General features: G+C 43.5%; 1 protein-coding gene across 11 annotated transcripts in view; it reads right to left on the bottom strand.

Moving 5' to 3' along the window:
• Positions 1-201: 201 nt before the first annotated feature.
• Positions 202-24,177, bottom strand: part of TULP3 (TUB like protein 3) — a 56,629-nt gene continuing 32,653 nt past the window's right edge. For 6 of the 11 annotated variants that reach the window (XR_006933119.1, XR_006933121.1, XR_006933118.1 and 3 more), the window contains 3 exons: positions 15,957-23,662; positions 727-848; positions 202-406 (listed from right to left, as the gene is read on the bottom strand). The gene's annotated coding sequence lies outside the window, so the exon portion shown is untranslated. Of the gene's footprint in view, positions 407-726; positions 849-15,545; positions 15,625-15,956; positions 23,663-24,177 lie in introns of all 11 variants that reach the window. The other 5 variants (XR_006933115.1, XR_006933116.1, XR_006933110.1 and 2 more) reach the window with 5 other exon arrangements.

The raw sequence follows: 24,177 nt of genomic DNA, 5'->3' as shown, positions 1-24,177 counted from the left end.
ATGTGGTTTTTAGGCAGTAGTCAGATGGCAGGAGGCTCATCCAATGCAAGATGGTCTCTCTGGTGCTCTGTGAATCTCCACCATGTGGTTCCTTTTCAATTTGTTGCCTTCTTTAAATTATATTTGCTTGTTTAGACTTTTATTTGTTATTAGCAACTTTAACTTAGCAATATTCCAGTCAAGAGATACAAAACTAGTGAATATTTTCAGAAAACTTCCATGGACTTTATTAACAGGGCAGTAATAGGTAAGACAAAAACTTCTAGTGTGTTTCTTCTTAGTAAAGGCTGTAGCCTTTACAGATTTTCTCTCTTCTATTTTCTTCTGGTGTCACAGGGCACAATGTTCCCAGGCTAGATGTCTGTTCTTAGTTGAGTACTCTAGAGCTCCAGCTTTCAGCAGAAGTCTGTGGGAGAAGCAAACGCACCCTGGACAAGCATCCCTGAGAAGAGCTTGAATTTAAGGCAGTTCCCAAGATAATCAGCTATTTTAAGTGACTCCTAAATTCAAGAAATAACCTAATCCAGAGTTGTCTGTTTTGTGTGGGGCTTATGTTAAGTTCTTAAACAGCTTTAAGGAAACATGGCACGAGCACTACAGCCACAATGCTCGCAAGCTGATGTTGTTTAGCAAGCAACAGGAGAGACTGAATGCCATGCACCAAAGTCACCACTGCATGATACTGGAATAATCCTCAGTGCATTGTCTACTTCATTTCTCACTCACCTTTTATTTAAAAGGGAGAAGGAAATGTGTTTCGCATCTGTTTTCTGTCCTCTCTGCAAAGAGGTCCTTAATATCAGGCCAGAAGTGCTGAAGTAACAGCAGCTCTCATGCATGGTAAAGGTCTGAAAGTACAGGATTGGCAAATGCATTAATATGGATTATGTTCTGGGTAAAGAAAAAGAAGGAAAAAAAAAAAAGAAAAAAAAGGACAAATAGGTCTTAGTAAAGAAAGGGAAAAAAGCAGAGTAATTGCCATCTGCAAAACATGTCTTGCGTCTACTTATAGTGCCTAACCATACCTATTCTTAATAGCCCAGTTCTTCAAGGCTCTATCTTGCACCAACACTAAAAGAAAAAAAGAATATACCACATGGTTTTGGAAGGCTCATTTTCCTTCTGCTGTTAGTAATATCTTGTCTGTGATTCCTTCTTTTCCATTCACTATGGTATTCAGTGACATAAGCCATTCAGAAGCAGCAGGAGACCTGCTGTATTATTATGCCCTTCTCACAGACTCAGCCACCTCAGCCATACTGTCATCTACATTCAATTCAAGGTTGTTCTTTGGCACATGACATGGAAATTGCTAGTGAAATACAAATTCATAGGTTGGAAGAACTCAGCTGACCTGATATCAATTGAAAGATTCATGAAACAGAATCAAAGCACAGAGAAACCAACATTAAGAAGCAGTTGTTTGAACATTCACACAAGAATATTCCTTGCAATTCCTTCATAAACAAGGAATTGTACTTCAAAGCAGCTTGAACCACTGTTCCATAGTAATACATATCATACGTGACATAGCTAGTAAGAACGCTAGCAAGCTGATGCCTGTTCCCAGAACACACCTCCATTCTGTTGTCCTTCATTCATGCCTACCTCCTGCCAATTTGCACAGATCTGCTTTAACTGAGTGGGGGAGAATGTTAAAGCCTTGTAGAAGGGTACCAGCTCTCTATTTAGAAACTCCTGACTTTATCAATAATTCTGCTTGCTCAAGAAGAAAACAGGGCTGCCATGTCTCCAGGCTGACAGGGCTCCAGCTTGTCTGGTGTACTGAATTTAAACAACTAAGGCTAGTAGTAGAACCTGCCCATAGAGAATCCCAAGGCCATCTGGAGGCATCTCACAACACCACATGATAATACCTTTTTTGTGCCAAAAGTGGTGTTAAAAACTTCAGGATTTTAGAGAGAGATCAGCCTGACAATGGACTGGACACAGAGGACAGCATGTATCCCTTTCTCTCTCCTTTTAGAGGTCTGTAACATCTGTGCTATCTGGTCCTCACCAACACACCAGCACTTCCTGAGAGGATTGTGGCCAGACTAAGAGGAGATGTAGGATAAAGCATACATTGCAGATAAATTGTAAGACTGTGCTAGATTGTGCTTTCCCGTGCCTCCTCCTTTCTAAGCGGTCATATTAGCCATGCGTGTGAGGTCAGGGATGCTACCACACCTGCTTAGAGCACAACCTGCCAACAGTGTCCAGCTGCATCAGTTCTCCCTCATTAACAGACATGGATCCTACTGGGAAAAATGTTAACTATCTCTGTAGCTCACAGAAGCCAACTGTTCATGGCCTAGCTACAGAAAGCTCTTTAGAAAAAGAAGGCCAAATCTATGGACAGCAATTCCTAAGGAATTGCTTTGGGAGCAGGCAGACCTGAGATGGATGAGCTGTTTAGCATTGTTGTGATAATAAACTTTAACTGCATCTCTAGGCAGATTCCTGCAATTTATGGGAAAGTTACAAGATAGACACTAGCTAAAATGTAACAGGACAGTGATTACTCTGAAGAAAAGGATATTTCAGACTCTCCCATTTGGTGACAAGCAGCACTGCAGTCAATCAGCTCCAGCAGCCTCACAAAAGGTTCTTCCCCACCACTAACCATTTGCCAAGAGAGTTCACCAGGACCCTGAGGAGAATTCTTGGTAGAGTGCACAGTGAGCTGATGAGCACTGCAAGCCTTCCTAGAGTAAGAGGACTTTTCATCACATTCCCCACTCTCACCACTTCCCCAGAATTTTCAGTCTGTTACTACCAGTTTCCATTGTTCTTTATTTAAGTGTCAAATATGTAGATTTCTGAGGAAGAGAGAGAGAGGAATGAGCAAGGATCATCATTTATAAACAGCTTTCTTTTCTGAAATAACCTCAGTTCTGAATTTAAGAAGATGCTTTAACCAGCTCTAATCAGGTTGTTTTGGCACAGAGGAAAAGCAGACTCAGGCAGCAGTGGGACCACAAAAATATCATCTTGGTTTCACGAGCAGCCAAAGAGCTCTATTTGCTGCCTTAACTGTAGGTGAGGCTTTCTGAAGTTCACAAACATGGACATGAAAAGAAACAAGACTAAACAGAAGGGGAGGAGAGTTTCCCTTTCCTGCACATAGGAAAATTAAGCATGGTAAACAGTAACTGGCTCTGAAGAAGAGCAGAAAAAGAGAGAAACAACTGTGCAAAAAGTTCAGGGAGAGTTAAGTTCAGTATTTAACTTTTTTACTTGACTATGATGTCCATTTACCTTCCTCCAAGAGGAAACATGTCAGATAGATGACAGCCTGGGTACAGTTATTAGAATCACAAAAGGGTAACCATTAGTGAATTCTGATGCTACTGTCTCTGTGATGACAGGGGTGTCATTGTCCTTGTTTGAGGTATATGTATGACAAAAACACCACTTATCATGGTTTCCTCTTAATGAGCAATATAAAAAGTTTATTAAAAAATGAAACACCTTCATCTTCTCAAAAAAAAAAAAAAAAATCCAGCTGCTTGGGGAGGTTATACTGAATACTATTCATCCTACTTATCTGTTTTCCTGATGTTAATGTATCTAGAACAGAATCTAAAAACCAGGGTAAGCAACTATCCACAACTGGAAAGACAGGAAAACAAACTAGGCAATGGATTTGTGTAGTTTTGAGACACTTGATCTGAACATGTCAGAAAATATCAGGCTGTATTCGTAAGAATAAACTGTGTCAACTAAACTTTTAAAGGCATATACGTTTATTATTGAAAGTGTGGGCTTTGGATGCTAACATGAGGTGTTTTTAGGACACGTTACTGAAATAGGTACTTCTGTAAAACTGTTTTTCGTACCAGCTGAGTGTTCTGTATATCTAGATGAGTCTTATATCTGCAAGTTGCTTGAGATAAAAGAAGCTTGAAGATGCGCTTGCTAATAAAATAATTTACATGGAAACTTGCGAAAGAGATACTCTTGCTCCCATGTTGTTGTGCAGAAGCTTGCAAATTTCTTTCCAGTAGGTCTATACATTCTCACTAAAAGGGTTTTAGTTACAGTGGTCTGTTGGCAACCCGAACTTAACAAACTTTGAATCTACTGCACAGGCCTGATAGGTCATATACAAGGGGAACATATTAGGTGGACCAGGAAGTCTGTAACCTCTGAGTACTTCTGCCAATGAGGAAAGGAGGAGGGACAATGCATCCGAAAGAAGGATAAAAAAGAGGCAGTGACTCCTGAGGTGCTGAGAGACCCCACAGGGCTATGTCCCAGTGAACTCTCCCTTTATTTGAATAAAGAAAACTAAAGACTCTCTTCTGTCTCTTTTTGAGATAAAGATAATTGAGCAAACCTATTTGAGCAAAATTTTCCCAATATTGCTGAACAGCTCTAACCACGAATCATTAAAACACATTTTATGTGTCACAGCTTTCAGACTTGCTTTTTAAACGGTCAGGGAGAAGTGTGTTCTACTTTATTGGTGCATACAAAAAAAAAAAAAAAGGGTGTTGAGGGATGGCTCCACAGCTGAGGGGGTCATGGGTCTCTTGAACAGTTGTACGAGCAGAACAGGCCTAACAATTGGCAGGAGATGCCGGTGGAAAAGTACTAACTCGTTATAATGGCTGTGAGCTCGGGTGCTATGTGCACAACCCAGGCTATGAGACCTTGAAGCTGTCAAAGCAGGAAGACAAACTGAGGCTTCAGTTAAGATAAGGGGGTAGCTTGCCTGGGAGGAGATTAAGACAGTGGAATGGTATGAAAACATGCATGACCAACGGTATTGTTAGGCAGGGGGCTTTTCGCAATGCTCCAACCAATTACAAGCTGACGCACGTTCGCCACGATCTATATATGTGTGTAAGTAACGAATAATAAACGGAGACTCTGATGCACTCATATTGGGTCATGTCATCACTCCCCATGCGGCTCGGCCAGCGAACGGACTAGATTCCAGTTTCGAACCCTTGGGGGTCTGCAACAAAAGGGAACTAAAAATACCTCTTCAAGAAATGCAACAGCACTAATTCAGAGCACAGTTAATGACTTTCTTAGAAGGTCCTTTGACATCAGACTGGATCCAGCCTATATAAATAATCGAAGGACAGCTGTCTTAAAGTAATAAGGAGATATTTGTTGATTCTGCATGCAATACTTCATTGCATTGCATACATTCACCTGTGAAAGGTGACCTCCTAAGCAAGGAGTAAGTAAAGTATTTTATTTTCAAATATGAACAACTACAATATTTGTTCTAGAAATGCTTTCTTTGGTCTGTTTGGAGAACTGAATCCAAACTCTAGGAGACACCATGTGGGAAATCTACTCTCTCTGGCTCTCTGGCTTCAGCTAGCTTTGCAATTAATAACTTGGGAAGGCCCTTGGGAGTAGCACAAATGGAACTTAGTGAGCAGTTGCCATCACTGTGAAATCAGCTGTACCTTGTTGTTGCCTTGCCTGGCACTATATTAGCAGGGGTGAAGTCTCTTTTCTCTTGTCCTCTGCTTTTTCTATCTTTTTGTCATGGTCTTTTGCCAGTGGAGATTGAACCTATGCAGACTGAACCCTGGTCTCACCCTACAACTTGTTCAGATTGTCTTTCAAAAGGCACTGCTACACTACTCTATGTGGTTGCTGTCTCCACCATAAAGAAGGAGAAATCTCAGCTACACATGCAGCTAAGGACTGGGACGTTTGCTAGCCCAGGAAAACAGATTGCAAATGCTTGGTCCACCAGATCTTCCTGATGCAAGACAAGAATATTCCAAGGAACATTCTTCAAATCCCAAGCATTTTTTTGTAGTCCCTATGATAATATTTAAGTATTGGACTGTCTGTGACAGGCGGGTCTCTGGGATTCAATTATTGGAGCAGAACATGCCCAGTGCATGCTTTCTTTCAGCTGAACACATGCTCTGCATGGCACCTGTCCAGATACTGCATTACACTACTTAGGGAATGTGCCTGTGCTGACATCCATCAGGCATTTCTAATTTTAGATATTTTCTAATAGGGAAAGAGAGGATGGAAGGGGATGCAATATGTTTGTCATGTTTATGTGGTAAGAAGGCAGGACTCCAGAAACTTTATGTGTACAAATGAATACTGGAAGTAAAAGAGGAATTTTCCACTGCCTAGGAAAATAAAACTAGTTTTATTTTTATTGCTGCTGATAATGATGTGGCCTTCAAAGGGAATAGGGAAAACAGAGAGGAAATGTCTTGAGGAGGACAAATACACAAGCAACCTTGACATTACTTTAATGGTCTAGGGAAGGAAGCAGTGGGAAATGGCCATAAGTTGTGCCAGGGTAAGTTTAGGTTGGATATGAAGAAAAACTTATTTACAGAAAGGGTTGTTAAGCACTGGAATAGGCTTCCTAGGGAGGTGGCTGAGTCACCATCCCTGGATGTGTTTAGAAACCGTTCGGATGTGGTGCCACATCCAATCACAGGGTCATGATTTAGTGGAGGGTTTTTAGTTAAGGTAGTATGGTTAGGCTGTCGTTGGACTGGATGATCTTTAAGGTCTTTTCCAACCTGAGCAATTCCATGATTCTATGATTCTATTCCTGTGTCCCCACCACCTGCCAGACCCAGCCACTGTTTTAGGAAATGTTTTTAGATCTCTGTCCTTCAGTAGTTATACTCCACAACAGAGAAAAGTCAGACAGCAAAAATGCCAGAACAAGGAGGAAATGCATACAGTGAAGTCAGTAAGAAATCCTATGAGTAATTCTCCCTGCCTTGTCATGCTTCCTTATGGTAGTCTGTCCAGACCACAGAGTCTGCCCAGTCTCCTGGAGCAGATTCCTCTCTGACGCCTCAAGCTCCACAGCTTTGCAGGGAGATGTCCCATGCCTCCTCCCCACAGGTGTCATTCAGTTCAGATAAAGAAATACATTCAGCTCATGAATAGCACACTGAAAAAATTCAAGTGCTTACTCCACAGCAGGGAGTAGATATTTTCAACAAAATTTTGCAATTAAATGTTTTTTTTTTAACATGCACAAAACATTTATTGAAATAATTGGTCTGTTTGAACTGAATTCTCTGCATTTCCCACTTCCTTCCAGCCCTAAAAAAAAAAAAGAATACATTTGCCTGAGACTTTAAGTCTGAATATTTTCTGCTCAAACATTTCAGATCTTATGATGGAACCAGCCACTGTGGTTACCACTAGAACAGAAGCAGTTTTGTGTACATAATGCATGTATTGTGACTGAAAAACAGAGGGATGTGTCATAACCTCAAGGATTTGACATATGAAAATGATGATTTAGCAGTGTAATTTTATTTTAAATTATAAATACTGTTTTGTTTATTTGTTTGTTTGTTTCTTAGATTTTAAGCTGCAACTGTATATCATGCCATAGAATCATTAAGGTTGGAAAAGACCATCTGACCATCACCACATCATTACCATGCCCACTCAACTGTGTCACTCAGTGCCACATCTACCCTTCTTTTGAAAACCTCCAGGGATGGTGACTCCACCACCTCCCTGAGCAGCCTGTTTCAATACTCACTACTCTTTCATAAATGAAATTTTTCCTAACATCCAACCTAAACCTCCCCTGGTGCAACTTAAGGCCATTACCTCTATTGCTAGTTACCTGGGAAAAGAGTTCGACTGCCACCACGCAACAACCTCCTTTCAGGTAGTTGTAGAGAGCTGTAGAGAGCCTTCTCCAGACTAAACAGTCCCAGTTCCCTCAGTCTCTCTTCCTAAGGCTTGTATTCCATACCATTCACCGCCTTTGTTTCCCTTTGAACACACTCCAGGGCCTTGATGTCTTTCTTGTAGTGAGGGGCACAAAGCTGAACACAGTACTTGAGGTGCAGCCTTCCTAGTACCGAGTACAAAGAGACAACCACCGCTCTAGTCCCAGTGGCTACACTATTTCTTATACAAGCCAGGATGCCAGTGGCCTTCTTGGCTGTCTGGGCGCAGTGCTGGCTCATGTGCAGCTGGCTGTCGACACCTCCAGATCCTTTTCCTCCATGTAGCTTTCCAGTCACTGTGCCCCAAGCCTGTAGCGATGCATGGGGTTATTGTCATCAAAGCACAACACTTAGCAACTGGCCTCAGCCCAAGCAGATAGGCACTTCCTCCCAACGTGGTGGCATCTGCAGCCTGACTGAGGGTGCACTCAATCCCGTCATATAGATCATCAGTAAAGATATTAAACAGGACTGACACCAATACCGACCCTTGGGAACACCACTAGTGACCAGTTGCCAGCTAGATTTAACTCTGTTCACCACCACTCTCTGGGCCCAGCCATCCAGCCAGTTTTTCACCCAGTGAAGAGTACACCTGTCCAAGCTGCCAGCTTCTCCTGGAGAAAGCTGTGGGGAGCAGGGTCAAACACTTTACTAAGTAGTCTAGGTAGATTATACACAGCCATTTCCTGATCCACTATGCAGGTCACCCGATCATACATACCATGACATTCCCAATATGAAGGTCAGGCTGGCAGGCTTGCAGTTCCCTGGATCCTCCTGACCTTTCTTGTAGATGAGTGTCACATTAGTAAATCTTCAGTCTTTCTGGGACCTCCCTGGTTGACCAGGACTGCTGATAAATCATGGAAAGTGTCTTAGCAATCACTACTGAGAGCTCCCTCAGCACCCTCAGGTGGATCCCACCTGGTCTCATGGACTTGTAATGACCCGGGTGAAGTAACAGCATTCTTGATGGCTAGGCCTTGGCATGATTTGAATGACAGCTGAGATTATCTCATAATCTCATGACTCCAGCAATAAGGATTTTAATAAAGACAGAAAAAAAATGAAAGCTAAGATTGAACTATGGGAAAAGGCATGAGTACCCAATCTTTTGGCCTGCCTGGGCTGCACTGCGTGAAGAGGAATTGTCTTGAGCTGAATGTACGTAGGTCACTCAAAAAGTAATGCCTCCTATTTATTTCTGTGGAAACTACAACAGATATAAAAATCACAGTAAATCTGCTTAATAGAGCAAATTCTCAGCTACAAAACACTTTTTTTTTTAACATAGTTGCCACCGTTGGCTATACATTTTCACCAGTGAGCATGCTATCCTTGTCAAAATCTGAACCAACAGAGGTAACTCACTGTCGCTGTCATAACTGCTGAAATACACCAATGGGTGCATTTTTTCCCACATAGAGGAAATCAGCGACACACCTTTGCTTTACATTCACTTTCACATCAGATGCTATTTGTCAGACCACTCCTCTGCTGCCATCTGTTGCACAGCAACAAAATGTTAACAGAATATTGGTGGGAAGATTCAGCCTCTACTATCATCCCATCAACATATGCTTCTGATATCATGGGCCAGCATAGTAAAGCAGAAGGCAACCATCATGAACTATTAGTTAGTAGTTAATGTAAATAAGTAACAAAACATTTGAATTTTTGATATTTTTATTAAAACAGTTAAAAAAAAAGAGCAATAAAAACATAAAGCTAGTGGGATATTTGATCTTGTTTTTATGAATCTAACACATCAGGCTCTTTTGATGGCAGTGATTTCAATTCTTAGTGAGTTCTCAATGTGCTCGTGAAAGATTTTTGATGAAATTTTCCTCTTTCTGTATTTCATCCTTGACAATAGTTTTTCACAAATGTGCATACTACCAAGAACTGATTACATTAATAAGATGTGCCTGTGAAGCAAGAGATATTTTTCTCTAATAAAAGTCTGGTAAAGAGACATGATATTTAATTTGATAAATGTATTTATGTTGAATGGAGTTGCAAATATGCAAAAAAAAAAAAAAAAAAAGATGATTTTTTTAGCAGTCTTGAACCCTGTTATCAAATTTCTTAACCAAAACAGAAAGTGTGGCTGCATATTTTTCTCTGTTCACAGGACTGTGTTTAGCCAAAGTATCAAAATGCATAAAATCATTTTCCATAAGTTGAGTCAGCACAGCACTGTGCCCTCCCCATGCCTTAGCCCAGACAGTGCCAATCACACACCAATATTTGGTTTGCAATGGGTGTGCACAGGGGGCTGGGCCACTTGGCGTGAGCCACCACTATGATGGCGTGGGGCAGGGGACGAGCTGCATTGCAAGCTTGAACAGGAGAGTTTTGGCCAGGGCTCCTCCAAACACATCTTTAGCTGTTATCCTGCTGTCATGGCAATGGACTTAGTTTCCAAGACAATTCCAGGCATACTACAGATATAGTGTTTTTTGTTAGTCTGCTACACTGTGCCATGAGCTGATAGCTTTCTATCTCATGACATAGTCACCTGCATTCTTCCACCTATGTGAGTTGCTATATAACAATACCCAACCCTTTCTAAAATTGCTGTATGACCTACTCCTATACTAGGTGCTGTTATTGTGCCCTATAGTAATGCCCTATTGTTTTCTAGTATATGTCTGGTCTCATGTCCTAGTATTCCTTCACCAGCTCCTGAGAGACAGGACTCTTTTTTCTCAAAGTAAGTCTCAACATTGTATTCTGATAATCATAGAATCATAGAATATTCTGAGTTGGAAGGGACCCATAAAGATCAGCTTATGTCAGCTCCTGGCTCCACATGGAAACACTCAAAAATCAGACTATACACCTGAGAGCACTGTCTAGACTCTTTCTGAACTCCAGCAAGCTCAGTACCATGACCACTTCTCTGAGGAGCCTGTTCTAGTGCCTGTCCATCCTCTCCATAAAGAACCTCTTCCTGATATCCAGCCTGAACCTCCCCTATCACAGCTTCATGCCATTCCCTTGGCATATTGCTTGTCACCAGAGAGAAGAGATCAGCACCTGCCCCTCCACTCCCCATTGTGAGGAAGCTGTGGGCCATGATGAGGTCTCCCCTTGGTCTCTTCTCCATACTGAGCAAACCAAGGGACTTCCACTGCTCCTCATACACCTTCCCATCTAGATCCATCTTCATAGCCCTCCTTTGGACACTCTCTAATAGTTTTATGTTCTTTTTTTGTGGCGCCCAGAACTGCACACAGTGCTCAAGGTGGGGCTTCACCACTGCAGTGTAGAGTGGGACAAGCCTTGAGCAGCTAGAAACACCATCTTTGATGCACCCTAGGCTGCAGTTGGCCTTCTGGGCTGCCTGGGCACACTGTTGATTCATGTTCAATTTGCTGTCAACCAAGACTCCCAGACTTTTTTCAGTGGAGCTGCCCTCCAGCATCTCATTCTCCAGTCTGTACATATAGCTAGGATTGCCTCTTCCCAGGTTGCAGAATCTGGATTTGCTCTTGTTACACTTCATGTGGTTGTTGATTGCCCAGCTCCCTATTTCTTTCTCAATCTTTCTGCAAGGCTTCTACACCCTCTATGGAGTCAACAGCTCCTCACAATTTAGTATCGTCAGCAGACTTGCACAAAATGCCCTCTACTCCTACATCCAAGTAATTTGTGAAAACATTAAAGAGGGCCTCACTTAACCAATTCCCTGCTCTGCTCGTGTACCTTAGGTCTAATAAATGACTCTCCACTATCCAAAATATGGCAATTGGTTTTGTCTCATGCACAATGTTATAATTCTGCCTGACAGCCCTGTCAACTTATTGTTCTAGCACTTGGTTTATAACAAGCATCTTCAAAATGTTAGTCTCTTACCCTGCAGCCCTGATCACACAGTTCACACTATGCCCTCTAGCACATACCATAAAATATAAAATGCTCAAGTTCCAGCTGTCTTTTTTTGTCAATTTACTCCTGAACAGTCCAGTTGCTTAAATGTAGGATATCTAAGCAATGATCTGCTTCAGCAATCATTAGTCCACTATTTGAAGTATTTTTCAATGGTGGTGATAATCTAGAGAGGTCCTAGCTGACTGGAAGCTGGCAAAGGTTGCCTCAATGTGAGAACCCTTCTTCGTCTTCTGTCTCAAAGCTTGCTTTCTGAGGTATTTCTTGTGATAAGACTCTTAACTGATTTATGAAGGTGGCAAATGATGGGTGCTACTGTGTGACAATCAACATCACTTTGACATTTGAAAGCACCTTCCTCCAGAGCTGCTTGCCTCCGGAAGAGAGTGCTCAGGAATGGTTACTGACGGAAGAAATGGCCTAATAGCCCCAGCTTGGTGTGAGAAAACTGGGGAACAACACCATTGTGCCCTGTGAAAAACAGGATGCAGATGGGCATCCCTGCTCCCTCTTATCTGCTGGCAAGGCCCGGAAGATGATAACAAAGGAATTTCTGCTGAGATCCCAGAGCCAGTAGCCGCCACTCCAAGGAGAGCTGACTCAACCACTTTGGACTTATAAATAAGTTTGTACTGCCATCGTTGTTGTCATCGTTGCTATGGTCACCATCGTCAACAGAACACCCGACGACCCACCACTACTGAAGATCAATGACTGAACTACGAACCACGTTGAACCATGGTGGTGACTATCTCCCTCCTGCTTCCTATACAGACTCCTTGCTTCTATTTCCTATCTTTTCTGTCGCCCTTCTCCCCTTCTCCATCTCCCTGAATGACTAGGATTTGTAATAAACTGGTCAGACCAACATTTGAACCGTTGTTTCTTAATCTCATGCCAGGTATACACACATCAAAGAACCTCATCTCCCTCCTATAAACTGGAGTGAGACACTCAATTTTCAAGAAGAGTAAGAAAGAAGACCCTGGTACATTACAGGCCCATCAGTCTGACTTCAGTGCCTGTTAAAAATATGGAGAAGATTATTTTGGGAGTTACTGAAAAACAGTTAAAAGGTAATGCATTTTTATTTAATTTCCATTGTGACAAAGTTTCCCATCTATTTAACTGAGGAAATCCAGTAATGCAAACTTTTTAGATTCTGGCAAAGCCTTCATTGCTGTCTCTACAGTATTTTTCTAGACAAAATGTCCAGTATATGGCTAGACAAATACATAACACAGTGAGTGAACGATTGACTGACATATCAGGCTCAGAGGACTATATTACTGAAAGCAGGTTTACATTGGGCTGATGACCAGCCACTGGTGGTATTCCCTAGCACTCCATTTAAGGGCCATGTCTCTTAATTATTATAAATGATCTGGATGCAGGAGTCAAATGCACACTAAGTTTGTGGATTACACTAACTTAGGAGGAGCTGATGACAGGGACGCCTATCAAGAAGATCTTGACAAATTAGTGGGCTGGACAACTACCAATTCTATGAATTTTAACAAGAACAAGTGCTCTTGCTCTTGTAACTCTGAACCTGGAACGGTGCAACACTAGTTGTATATACAGACTAGGGGACAAAGGGCTAGAGAGCAGCCCTGTGTAAAGGGATCTGTGGGATGTGGCAGATGGCAAGTTGAATCTGAGTCAGCAGTATGCACTGACAGCCAAAAGGGCCATCCATATCCTGGAGTGCATCAGGCACAGCATTGCTAGCCAGACAAGGGCAGCAATGTCTACTCTAGAGAGGACTGTCCCCCTCTGTGCAGGTATGGCCTCACCTTGAGCTCTGTGTTCAGTTGTGAGCACCACAATATATGGACATAAAACTATAGAAGGACATAAAAATATTGGAGAGGATCCAAAGGAAAGCTACAAAGATGGGGAAGGGTCTAGAAGGCAATATATGTGATTAGTGGCTGAGGTCACTTGGTTTGTTCAGCCTACAGAAAAGAAGATTGAGGGAAGTCCTCATGGCCTACAGTTTCCTCACAAGGGGAGCAGAGGGGCAGGTGCCAATTTCTTCTCTGGTGATAGTGACAGGACCTGAGGGAACAGCATGGAGCTGTGCCAGGGGAGAGACAGGTTGGATATTAGGAAAAGATTCTTCACCAAGAGGGTGACTGGGCACTGCAAAAGCTCCGTGAGGCAGTGGTCACAGAACTAAGCCTGCTGGAGTTCATGAAGTATTTGGACAGTACTCTCAGTGATACAGTTTAATTTCTAGGTTGTCTTGGTTTCAGATGAGATACAGTTAATTTTCTTCATAGCAGCTTGTATGGTGCCATGGTTTGGATTTATGAGAAAACTGATGTTGTTAACACGCCATTTCTTTAGTTGTTGTTGAACAGTGTGAATCCTTCTTAGCTTCTCAGACTGCCTTGCCAGTCCTAATAGTCCAAATTCTTCTCACAGATGATTTTGCCATAAAACAAAGTAAGGTCAAGGGACCTGCACAGGAGATCCAATTTTTAGGAATAAAATGGCAAGACTGATGTTGTCAGATCAACAAAAAACACCTATGTCTCCACCAATTGGCAAAAAGGAAATGTAAGTGTTCTGGAGCACTGTGGGTTTTTAGAGAACACATATTCCAAATTACAGTCTGATTGTAAGTCCCCTCTATCATGGGATCCAGAAGAATTATGATTTTAAATCGGGCCCTGAGCAATGACAAGTTTTTGAACAAATTAAACAGGAAATAGTTCCTACAGTAGCACTTTGCCCAGAGTAAGCAAGACAAGAGTTGAGAGATGTACACTGTAGTCAGGTAGGAAGCACCAAGGGAGACTCAGTGTTTACCTCTTAGGTTCTGGAGTCCAGATACAAAGGACCCAAGGACTACTCTACACTCCAACAGCAAAAGAGATATTGGCAGCATACGAAGGGGTTTGAGCTGCTTCGGAAGTGTTTGGTGCTGCAGCATGGTTCCTCTTGGCACCTCAGCTGCTGGTGCTGAGCTGGATCTTCAAAGACAGAGTCCCCTCCATACATCATGCAGCTGATGCTACAAGTTGCACTGATCACACAACAGGCTCAAATAGGAAGCCCCTGTCATCCAGAAACCTTTTACGTGATTATGGGCTGGCCAGAAGGCAAACATTTCAAAATATCATAGGAGGAGGTGATGCGTGCAGAAGCAGACCCACTGTATAATGAACTACCATAAAATGAGAAGCTATATGCCTTGTTCAATGGTGGATCATGTCATACTGTACAAATGCACTGGAAATAGAAAGCTGCTGTATGGAGTCCTACAATGCAAGTCTCAGAAAACTGCTGAAAGAGAAGGTGAATCAAACCAGTGTGCAGAGGTGAAGGCCATTTAGTTGCTGCCTGGCACATCATGTAGGTGGGGGAATGAGGGTAGGTTGATTGCTTTAAAATCCTTCCCAGAAGCATGCCATCAAAATTCAAGCCTTCTAACTTCTGATTAACTCATCTAGGAAAACAGTATTTCCTCATCTTTTCGTAAATGTATTATAACAACCCACATGTAATACCATGCATGTTTTTGCTTATTATTGTTAATTTTGTTTTTCTCCAAAACACTCTCCATAGTTTACAATAGAATTTATATCCGTACCACAAAAAGTACCGATCCTCCTCTTAACTGTCCCCCCAGATCAACTCTATAAAACGTGCAGAAACCTATTTTTTCCAGAAGCGTTAGCAGTTCTCTGCTGATGCACCAAGCTACCGAGTTCCCAAAGTACTGTGCAGGCACAGAACGGTGAAAGGAACCAGTAGCCTCCATTGAAAATTTTCTGATCACTTCCTTCATACATTCACATCTCTTCTGTTGCACATGACCAGCTTCGAACCCTTTCTTTTACCCCCCTTTTTTTTTCTTTTCCCAGCAGGCACTCGTTCCCCACTACCCCGCAGGAAAGCAATCGGGAAATACATTGTCCTGACCTGAGAAAGGCAAGAGCAGCTGCTGTTACACTGAGGCAGTGAGGACCAGCTTCAAATCCTCCTTCTGCTCCAGGACTTTCTGCCACAAGAGCAGATAAAGTTTATTACTATATGCCTCCCTCTCTCTTGCTCGATCCCCACCTCTAAGTCCGCAGGGGTGAGATCAGGGCTTTGGACAGGGAAGTGGACCAGCTTCTCGCTCAGCATCGCTACCACCAAGCCAGAGAGAAAGAAAAAAAGTTGCCGGGGTGGTTCCCCTCGGGGCGGCTCCGGAACGTACACTCGGGACTCTCCGAAGTCCCCAGGAAGGCAGACGGCGGGGACGGCACGAACAATGCCGGGCCTGGCCGGGCCGGGCCGGAGTTAAACAGGAGCGCACAAAGCGGCCCCAGCCGAGTGCCGCCGACTTACCTGAAGAGTACGGAGCGGCGGGCCGGACGGCGAGACTGCACGGCGGCGGGGGGAGGCAGCGTTCCGCCAGAATTTGGGAAGAAAAGAGAGGGTTTTTATTTTCCCTGGAGTTTTAAAGGAGTAAACGAGGAACGCGTGGAATGAGAGTTGGTATGAAATGAACGCGACTGAGGGAGGGGACTCCCATCTAATGTAGAGGATGGAAGAGGGTTAGGGAGGGGACTGGCCGGGGGAAGAAGGGGGAGGCGAGAGAAAGGCCGAGGCGGAGTTGTGAACAAAATCCACAGGGGATCGGCCCTCTCCGGCTCGGGGACGTGCGTGCTCGGGGAGGAGGCGGGGGGGATCGTGGGGCAATGGCCGGAAGAAAAAGCCCGCAGGGGCGGGCTGCCCCACAAACGGGAGCAGAGGAAGGAAACTCTAGGCGGCCGCGAAGGAAAAGCCAGGAGAGCCGAGAGAGCTTGGCTGCAGGGGTGCCGGGAGCGGAAGGGACACGGCCACCTCCAGAAATCAGTGCGGCGGTGAGAGTCGGGAAAAGAAGTTACAATCGCTGTTCAGGACGGCTCGGCCTCAACCGGTGGACAAGCCGCGGAAACGCCGCCTCCCGCCTGTTGTTTTCCCAGACGTGGGGGTACGCGGACGAGAAGCCAGCGCTCGCACCGGAAGCCCCGGGGCTACAGAGTGTTCAGTAGCAGCCCAGGCGGTGATCTAACAGCTGCCAGCCCCCATGCAGCCCCCTTAGACTGCAGGGTCCAAGCGCTCTTGCGACAGCCACAGTTCGGCCCTTCAGGGCGGTGATCCCAGCCCAGCACACCCCCGCGACTAGCCCCTTGCAGCCAGGCCTGACTCACAGGCCTCTTCGGAGCTACCTCAGGGACGTGGCTTTCACCCCGCACAGTTAAACGGCTACAGTACAGCCAGAAGTGCTTGTTTAGTGAGAGTTTAACTGTCCTGAGAGCATCCGAGAAAGGAAACTATTCACATAACAGCAATGGGACGTCCCCTATGGCTTTTATCAAATCACTCTGCTAGGTAGTCGACTTTAAAATGACTCCCATTTTTTTTCTGTGGGGGCTCTGTGCACCCCTTCTCCCTTTCTGTCTTCTCTTCCCAGTCTTCCCTCATCTGCAGAGCACATTCCATGACCAACCCATCACTACACTGAAAATATACATTCGCACCTAACTGGCACAGCTGGCAAAGTAGGCAGTCCCAGCTTGGTAGCAGTCATTTATCCTGTCATGCCTGCCAGACTTGCCTTGAGGCAGGTTTGAATTAGATCTGACAGCTGGTCTTGTTCACTACATAGTTTCTCTTTTCCTATCCCATCAATCAACTTCATTGCTTAAGCTACCCTCCTAACACATCTATTTCTGAACCCTCAATCCTCCTTTCTGGCCTACTGTGCTCACAGCAATCCAGAGAAGAGCCACTGAGTTGTTTTCCCAAATATCTGTTTTGTCTTCTCTCCACATTTTGCCAACACTGCTCATCTCTTCTTCATAACAGCAAATACACAACACTTCTTCACCATTAAGTCCCAAAGGTCCTTCATGGTCTTTTACAAATTTTCTTTTCTCACTGGTCATTTCTGATCAGTGGATCAGTCTTCTACCATGCTAGTCTTCTTTCTCCTCTCTTGTTTTAACATTTGGAAATTGACCGTTATTAACACCTGCGAAAGCCGGATCATAGTCAAAAACGACCCAAGGGAATTCACCTATTCCCTCCTTCAAGCAATATTACAATAGTAGCACTTTTTCTCTGCCTTATTATTTTTATCTCCCTTTTATTTTTAATTATTTGAATTAACTTAAAAATAAAAATTATTTGCACAGAAGTATCCCTCCCAACTTCAAAATCCATTATGCATATCAGGAGACCTGAAGAAAATTTTCTTTAGACGACTGAGTTAAAACGCTAACGTACTAATTGGTTTACCCAGCTCCTTCCTACTGTGTCCCTACAAATCTGCCTCCGTTGTCTCTTGTGTCTTAAATTTTATTTAGAACATTTTGAGGAAGAATTCATCATGGTGTGCCACATGAGCCTCACATCTTATTCAGTGAGGCTGCTCTCCAGCATCTCATTCTCCAGTCACTATGGAAAAAGACATACCCCAGCCCATGGAAAAAACTGAATGATGCAATGGACTGTTAAAGACTACTCTGAGAGCAGTGGATGCAGGGACACTTTAAGAGCACTGAGAGACACATTTAGCAAATCAAGTGAATCAAGTGAATTTAGTGAATCAAGCCAATGTGCAGAGGTGAAGGCCATCTAGATGGCCTTCCATTGTTGCTGCCTGACACATCATGTAGATGCTCATGTATCTGAATTGGGCCACTGAAGAACATCAAAATAGGCTACAAAAGAGGCTACTGAAATTGAAGTGGTTCAGGAAGATCTGGACTGGCAACATAAGGCTGAATTACTTATAGCTTGATAGGTCCATCATATGTCAGGCCACCTAGGAAAAGATGCAACATATAAATGGGCTCAAACATGTAAATGTTTGAGGGGAAGTCTTGACCATGGACACTATTGCACAGTTTATCCACAAATGCAAAATGTGCTTCAATCAAGGAAGCCAAGTGGATAAAGCCCCTCTGGTATGTAGAACTGTGGCTGGAATATAAATACGGGGTGAGCTGATAGATATCACACTTCCACAGATCTGATACAGTAAGCAACACATGCTTACAATGGTGGAAGTAACCACCAGGTGGCTAAAGCACATCCTACGCCCCATGCCACTGTCCGAAACACTATCCCGGGCCTTCAGAAGCAAGACTTACAGCTGAGGGCACCGAAGAAAGAGCTGACTTTGACAGCTGGACTAATTTATGAAAAAAAGTCTCATGACACCTGGGCCAAAGAGCATGGCATTGACTGGGTATATCACATCTCCTATGTCATGGTTTTATGATTTTTTGTTATTGGTATTCCACATAACATCATGTAGTGCACTGGGAGTTAAAGAGTTAATGCTCCAGTTCCGGGTACCTACCCCAGAAGAGAACTACATCTCCCAGAGGACTGTTTGCTCAGAGGGAAAGATGAAAACTGTTCGTACGTCACTTGACCTCCCCTTTTGATTCTGGCTCGTCTCTGCTCCCAGGCACATTGTCTCAGCTTGCTTAGACTAAGGCCTTTGACTTTTCGGACACTCTCATTTTATTTGATTTATTAGCTTCAACTGTATTATACCGTATTATAGTGTGTTATCTTGCATTCTGATATCTCATTTAGTAAATTAGTTTGTTTCTCCTCAGATCATTGCCGCTGCTTTTTGTTTTAGGCCCATCTCTCTACCCTTTTACCCTTTTCCCTTTCCTGGGGCATGGGTCCCCCTGCCCCGCTAGTCATGGAGCCGGGCCAAACTAGCCTGTAAACTGTTGATAGCCTATCACACCAGCTCATGGAAAAAATTGAATGATACCATGGACTGTTAAACACTACTCTGAGAGCAATAGGTGCTGGGACAGCACCCACTGACAGCACCCATGGAAGCTGAGGGTGTTAAGATACACATTTAGCAAAGGCCACTTTGTTAGTTAACACTAGAGGATTTGCCAATTGAGCTGACACTGCCTAATCAAAACCCCTATGTGCTGTAGAAACAGGCAAAGTTCCCATAGGGCACATAATAAAGAACATGCTGGGGAAAATAGGTCGAGTTAGTTACTCCTGGTTTGGGCAAGCCTATCTGTGGGACTACTTTTGCTCAAGGACTGGGGTGGATGTTGTGGGTAATATGGCAGGATGGGGAATTCTGATGTGTACTTCAGGGGGATTTGATTCTGGGGGAGAACAACCAGTGATATGAATTGTATGTTCCTTGCTTCAAAAGTAATGCCTCCTCTTTGTTTCCATGGAAACTACAACAGATACGAAGAGCCCAATATGTGATAGAGCTACAAAACGGTATTTTTCAACAGTCACTGCCATTAGCTATGCACCTTTGCCAGCCATGAATGAGAGTGCCGCACTTGTAAATATCTGCACCAGCAGAGGTGACCCACTGTTGCTGTCACCGCTGAAACACACCACCCACCGCTTCACTGCACTAACATCCACTATTTGTTACTTATAAACGTTCAGGAAGCGTCGATGAATGTCAGTGGCTGCAATTTCTTCTGCACGGACGAGTTCAGTTCCACATCTTTGCTTCATGCGCACGTGCACGTCTGACGCCATTTTGCCAGACTGCCCCTAAGCTTCCATCCGTCACACAGCAACAAAATGTAATGGAATATTAGTGGGAAGGTTCAACCTCTACTGCCATACCACCACCATCTGCCTCAGACATCATGGGCCAACATAATAAAATAGGAGGCATTACTTTTGGAGACGCGCTCATATGTTAATTGCTATAGAATATTGTATGTCAACACTACTGTGGTTGCTGTTTCAATATTACTTCACTAAGTTACACAGATTTTGATGGAAGATTTTGATGAATTTTCATGGAGCCAAGCAAAGGTGGTGGTGATTAACCAGGGTATGTTGGCAAGCATGGGACCTGAGAGCACGATGTAAATGGTATGGAATAAGAGTGGATATTGTCCTGGTTTCAGCTGTGATAGGCACCTGCCATTGCTCAGGTGACTGGCTAGGCATCAGTCAGCAGGTGGTGAGCAACTGCACTGTCCATCATTTCTTTGACACACACACGGGCTGCTCCAAAAGTAATGCCTCCCATTTTATTATGTGGGCCCACAACATCAGAGTCTGTAGTTCTCTACCCATCAGAAGTGGATTTGCTGCATGTTTTGTACCAAATCACTGTGTAAGACAGACCAGAGATCAGACATGCATTAGGCATATCCTGAATTCCAAAACAGAGGATTCAACTTAGTGCACTTTCCCTCAGCATCTCTAGTGGAGCTTCTTGTGATACAGCAGTGGGTGAAAAGCCTGAAGGACGTGCTTGGCCTCTCTATTCCTTTTTCATTTCTTATACCTTTTCACGCTCTATGACTGCTTAAAGGAATTTCAATCCTCCCCTCAGTGCTTCAGGTAGGACAAAGAGATTCCAAGAAATTATGTTGCCTGAGGTAAAAGAAAATTTCATGATAACTTACTGACATCAGGCAGTAAGAGACTTTCAGGGACTGTCCTTGGCACAGCACCAAGAAAGATCACTAAGATCTGGGGAAACTTCTGAGGTAAGGTGTTTCTACTGATGTCTTGTAAATACTGATACATGAATTGAAGTTTGCCCAGATCGTGGCTGTGGTTGGTTAGCCTGCTACTGAAACTACCGTATGAACAGCCCTTTCTTGCAAAGCAGCACCGATGTATGGAGCGGTTCTTAGAAATGCAGATTTGTACTAAACACATCATCTTCCCACTGATACTCTCCCCTCCCACAGCAACCTGCCTCTTTTCCCAGAACTAAGATCCAAGGCTAAAGCCCACGTCAAGGCAAGCAAAAAAGCATTTGTTCATGCTGTGGTCCAGCCAAAGCACATCGCTAAAAGTGGCTGCAGTAAAGATGATACTCAACTGCGCTCCCGCAAAAAAATTTATTGAGTATGTAGATGCATGAGTCATCACTTGTCTGGAAGCAGAATGATTAGGTCTTTTCACAGCCACTTCCTCCTTTGAGGTGAGTTCTAAAGAACTGGGAAGAGTAGCTCTATTGCAATGGGAGAAACATACCTTTTGTTCCCAGAGGTCACTTGTCAGTGAAAATACCAGTATTCACTTTACAGGTTCTGTTTCACATTTTCAGCTGATGTCTGAAAAGAAAGCTGCTTTAACCATTCTGTAGAAATCCATCTTACTGCAACTGTGACTCTACCAAGTCCTATACATACATATTAATAGGACTGTGGAACCAAGAGTTACAGCTCTTCTCCATTCCAGCCTGGGAAGGGAAGAAGAGCTGAGAAGGAAAAATGAACCAAGATTTTATGCTGCAATCCAGTTAACAATTTTTTTTCTGTTTAGCTTGAGTAGTCACTCAGTCACACATAGACGATTTTTCAGATTTCTGCCTTGGCAACTTTCAAGGCCAGTGTGTTTTTGGACTAAAAGAAAATGGCATTTGGGGCTCTCATCTAGAGGAATACAGGGCAGGCGGAACATATGGACAACACTAAGCTAAATCCTTTACCAACTCAAATATTTCCCTAATAACTCTACAAGAATAAAGTTACCGTTATAATAAAGAGCTAGTAATTTAAGGAATGTACGGGGCTTAAATCCATTAAACCTACACAGAAGATGCTAAATAAGATCAGAACAAAGTAAAAGAAAGTAAGGACAGAGAAGGAGGAAATGCTCAGAGCCCTTGCTATTGGGGGGCATAATTGAGGAGTGTACCCGTTTCCTCTAATACCTTGATTAGCCAGGGCTGTTCAGGGCCTATCTAGATGCTTTCCTGATAACCCCTCTCCAGGGACTCTCCACTCTAGCACCAGATTAGAGAGGTTCTATCTTGATCCACACAAATAGTCCACTGCAGCTCAAAAAGGCAGCTCATAGCAGCCAACAGGCCCGTCTCCCAGCTTAGCAGGAGTCAATATTTCCACGAATGAAGGAATTGTCTAAAAAGACTGTCTGCTTTTGACTACGTGAACAGATCTCAGAAGAGGAGAGTGCTTTCTGTCAAGTCCAAATAAACCAAATTCAGTCTTCTGGGCAGTTTACTTCAGTTCAGGTATAAGCTGAGACCAACTAATGTCTGTTCCTAAGTTTTCATCCTCAAGACCAGGAAAGCTGATATCTAAAAGGATTTTGCTCAAACTGTCATTCATGGTGTCCAAAATCAGGCCCTCCACGAGTGATCGGTTTTCAGTAAAACCAGAGGCTGGCAGTTCAAGGGACAACTGCTTCGTAGATTTGTGACTAAAAGATGGAGAGCTTGTGAGGGGGCTGTGTACTGTGTCGTTGGATTCTGTATTGAGCAGTTCCCAAGAAGACTCAGGGAGAGGACTTTTAAGGGGTGTGCTGTTAAAACCCAGCAAGTCCTGGTTCTCCTGGCAGGGTGTGAACGGCAGCGGAAGGGTTCTCACTGGACTGAAATCCAGCTCATTACCTCTCTTGGCTGACAGTGCAGACTTCCAGGGATCAAGGCCCCCTAGTGGGGGAGTAGTAGTTGCTGGGACTTTGCAGGGAGTGGAAGAAACTGGCAATTTGCTGAACATCTCTTTGACTGGTGTTTTAAAAGGCCCCCTTTCCTCCTGCAGGCATCTCAGCTGTGATGCATTCTCTAGAGGCTGGTTTTCCTGCAGTAAGGGGAGGTCTGCCCCTAACTGGAAAGGATCAAATTCATTGCTCTCTGGGAAGATAAGGACAGGCTCTTCTGAGCAAGGCAGTGCTAGGTGTTGTTTCCTTCTGGATCTGCTCATTTCCCGCCTCTCACACCTCTTTATAACTAATGCGTCAGAAACACCCTTAGATGGTGACTTCAGTATGGTGAAACATTTCTTCTCCATCACGGCTGAGACTGGGACAAATGAGTCTGGCTCTTCCTTTACAGTTACGGTTGAAGCAAAAGGGGACAGCCAGTCTCCCAGCTGTAAGCCTTCCTCTTCCTTAATACAGAGTGTCTCAGGGAAAGAACATGGTTCATCACCAGGCTGACAGTTGTTCTCCTTCAGAGAATGTGTTGGGGAAAAAAATCCTTCATCACATTGGCTCTCTTCTTTGACTGTAGCCACGGGTAAAGAGGATGACTCTTCAATAGAGAACGACATCTACAAAAAAAAAACAAGTGATACCACTACCATCTCTGATGTCATGAGCCAACATAATAAAATAAGAAGCATTACTTTAGGAGCAGACCTATGAGTGAGATGGAAGTATATATATATTTTTGTTGTAGTTATACAAAGCCCTGTAATTATCACATTTAACCACCATTTCTACTTAATCAGATTTAAAAACATGTAACTTTATGAAAAATATAAATTAATGGTAGCTTATTTCTCACATCTTTTCACCGATTTGATTACCAGGTCTTATGGTTATGTGACTAATATATTCTGTTGCTCCCATTTCACTGCAGAATCAACACATCTCCAAGAAAGGAAACTGAAGGCTACTCCTCTCTGTAAATCATCGTTTAAATTGCTTTCAGGATTCCACTTAATCATATATATAGAAACTCACTCAAGGATAACGGAGGTGTTTTTTTTGTTTATTTGTGTTTGGGTTTTTTGTTTGTTTGTTTTTTGTTACTGACATTGAAGCAAATTACTTTGCTTAGATC

The sequence above is a fragment of the Gallus gallus genome, chromosome 1 (genome assembly GCF_016699485.2).
Source record: "Gallus gallus isolate bGalGal1 chromosome 1, bGalGal1.mat.broiler.GRCg7b, whole genome shotgun sequence".
NCBI lineage: Eukaryota > Metazoa > Chordata > Aves > Galliformes > Phasianidae > Gallus > Gallus gallus.
Note: the sequence above shows the minus strand (reverse complement) of the source record. Positions and strands in the feature narration are given on the sequence as shown.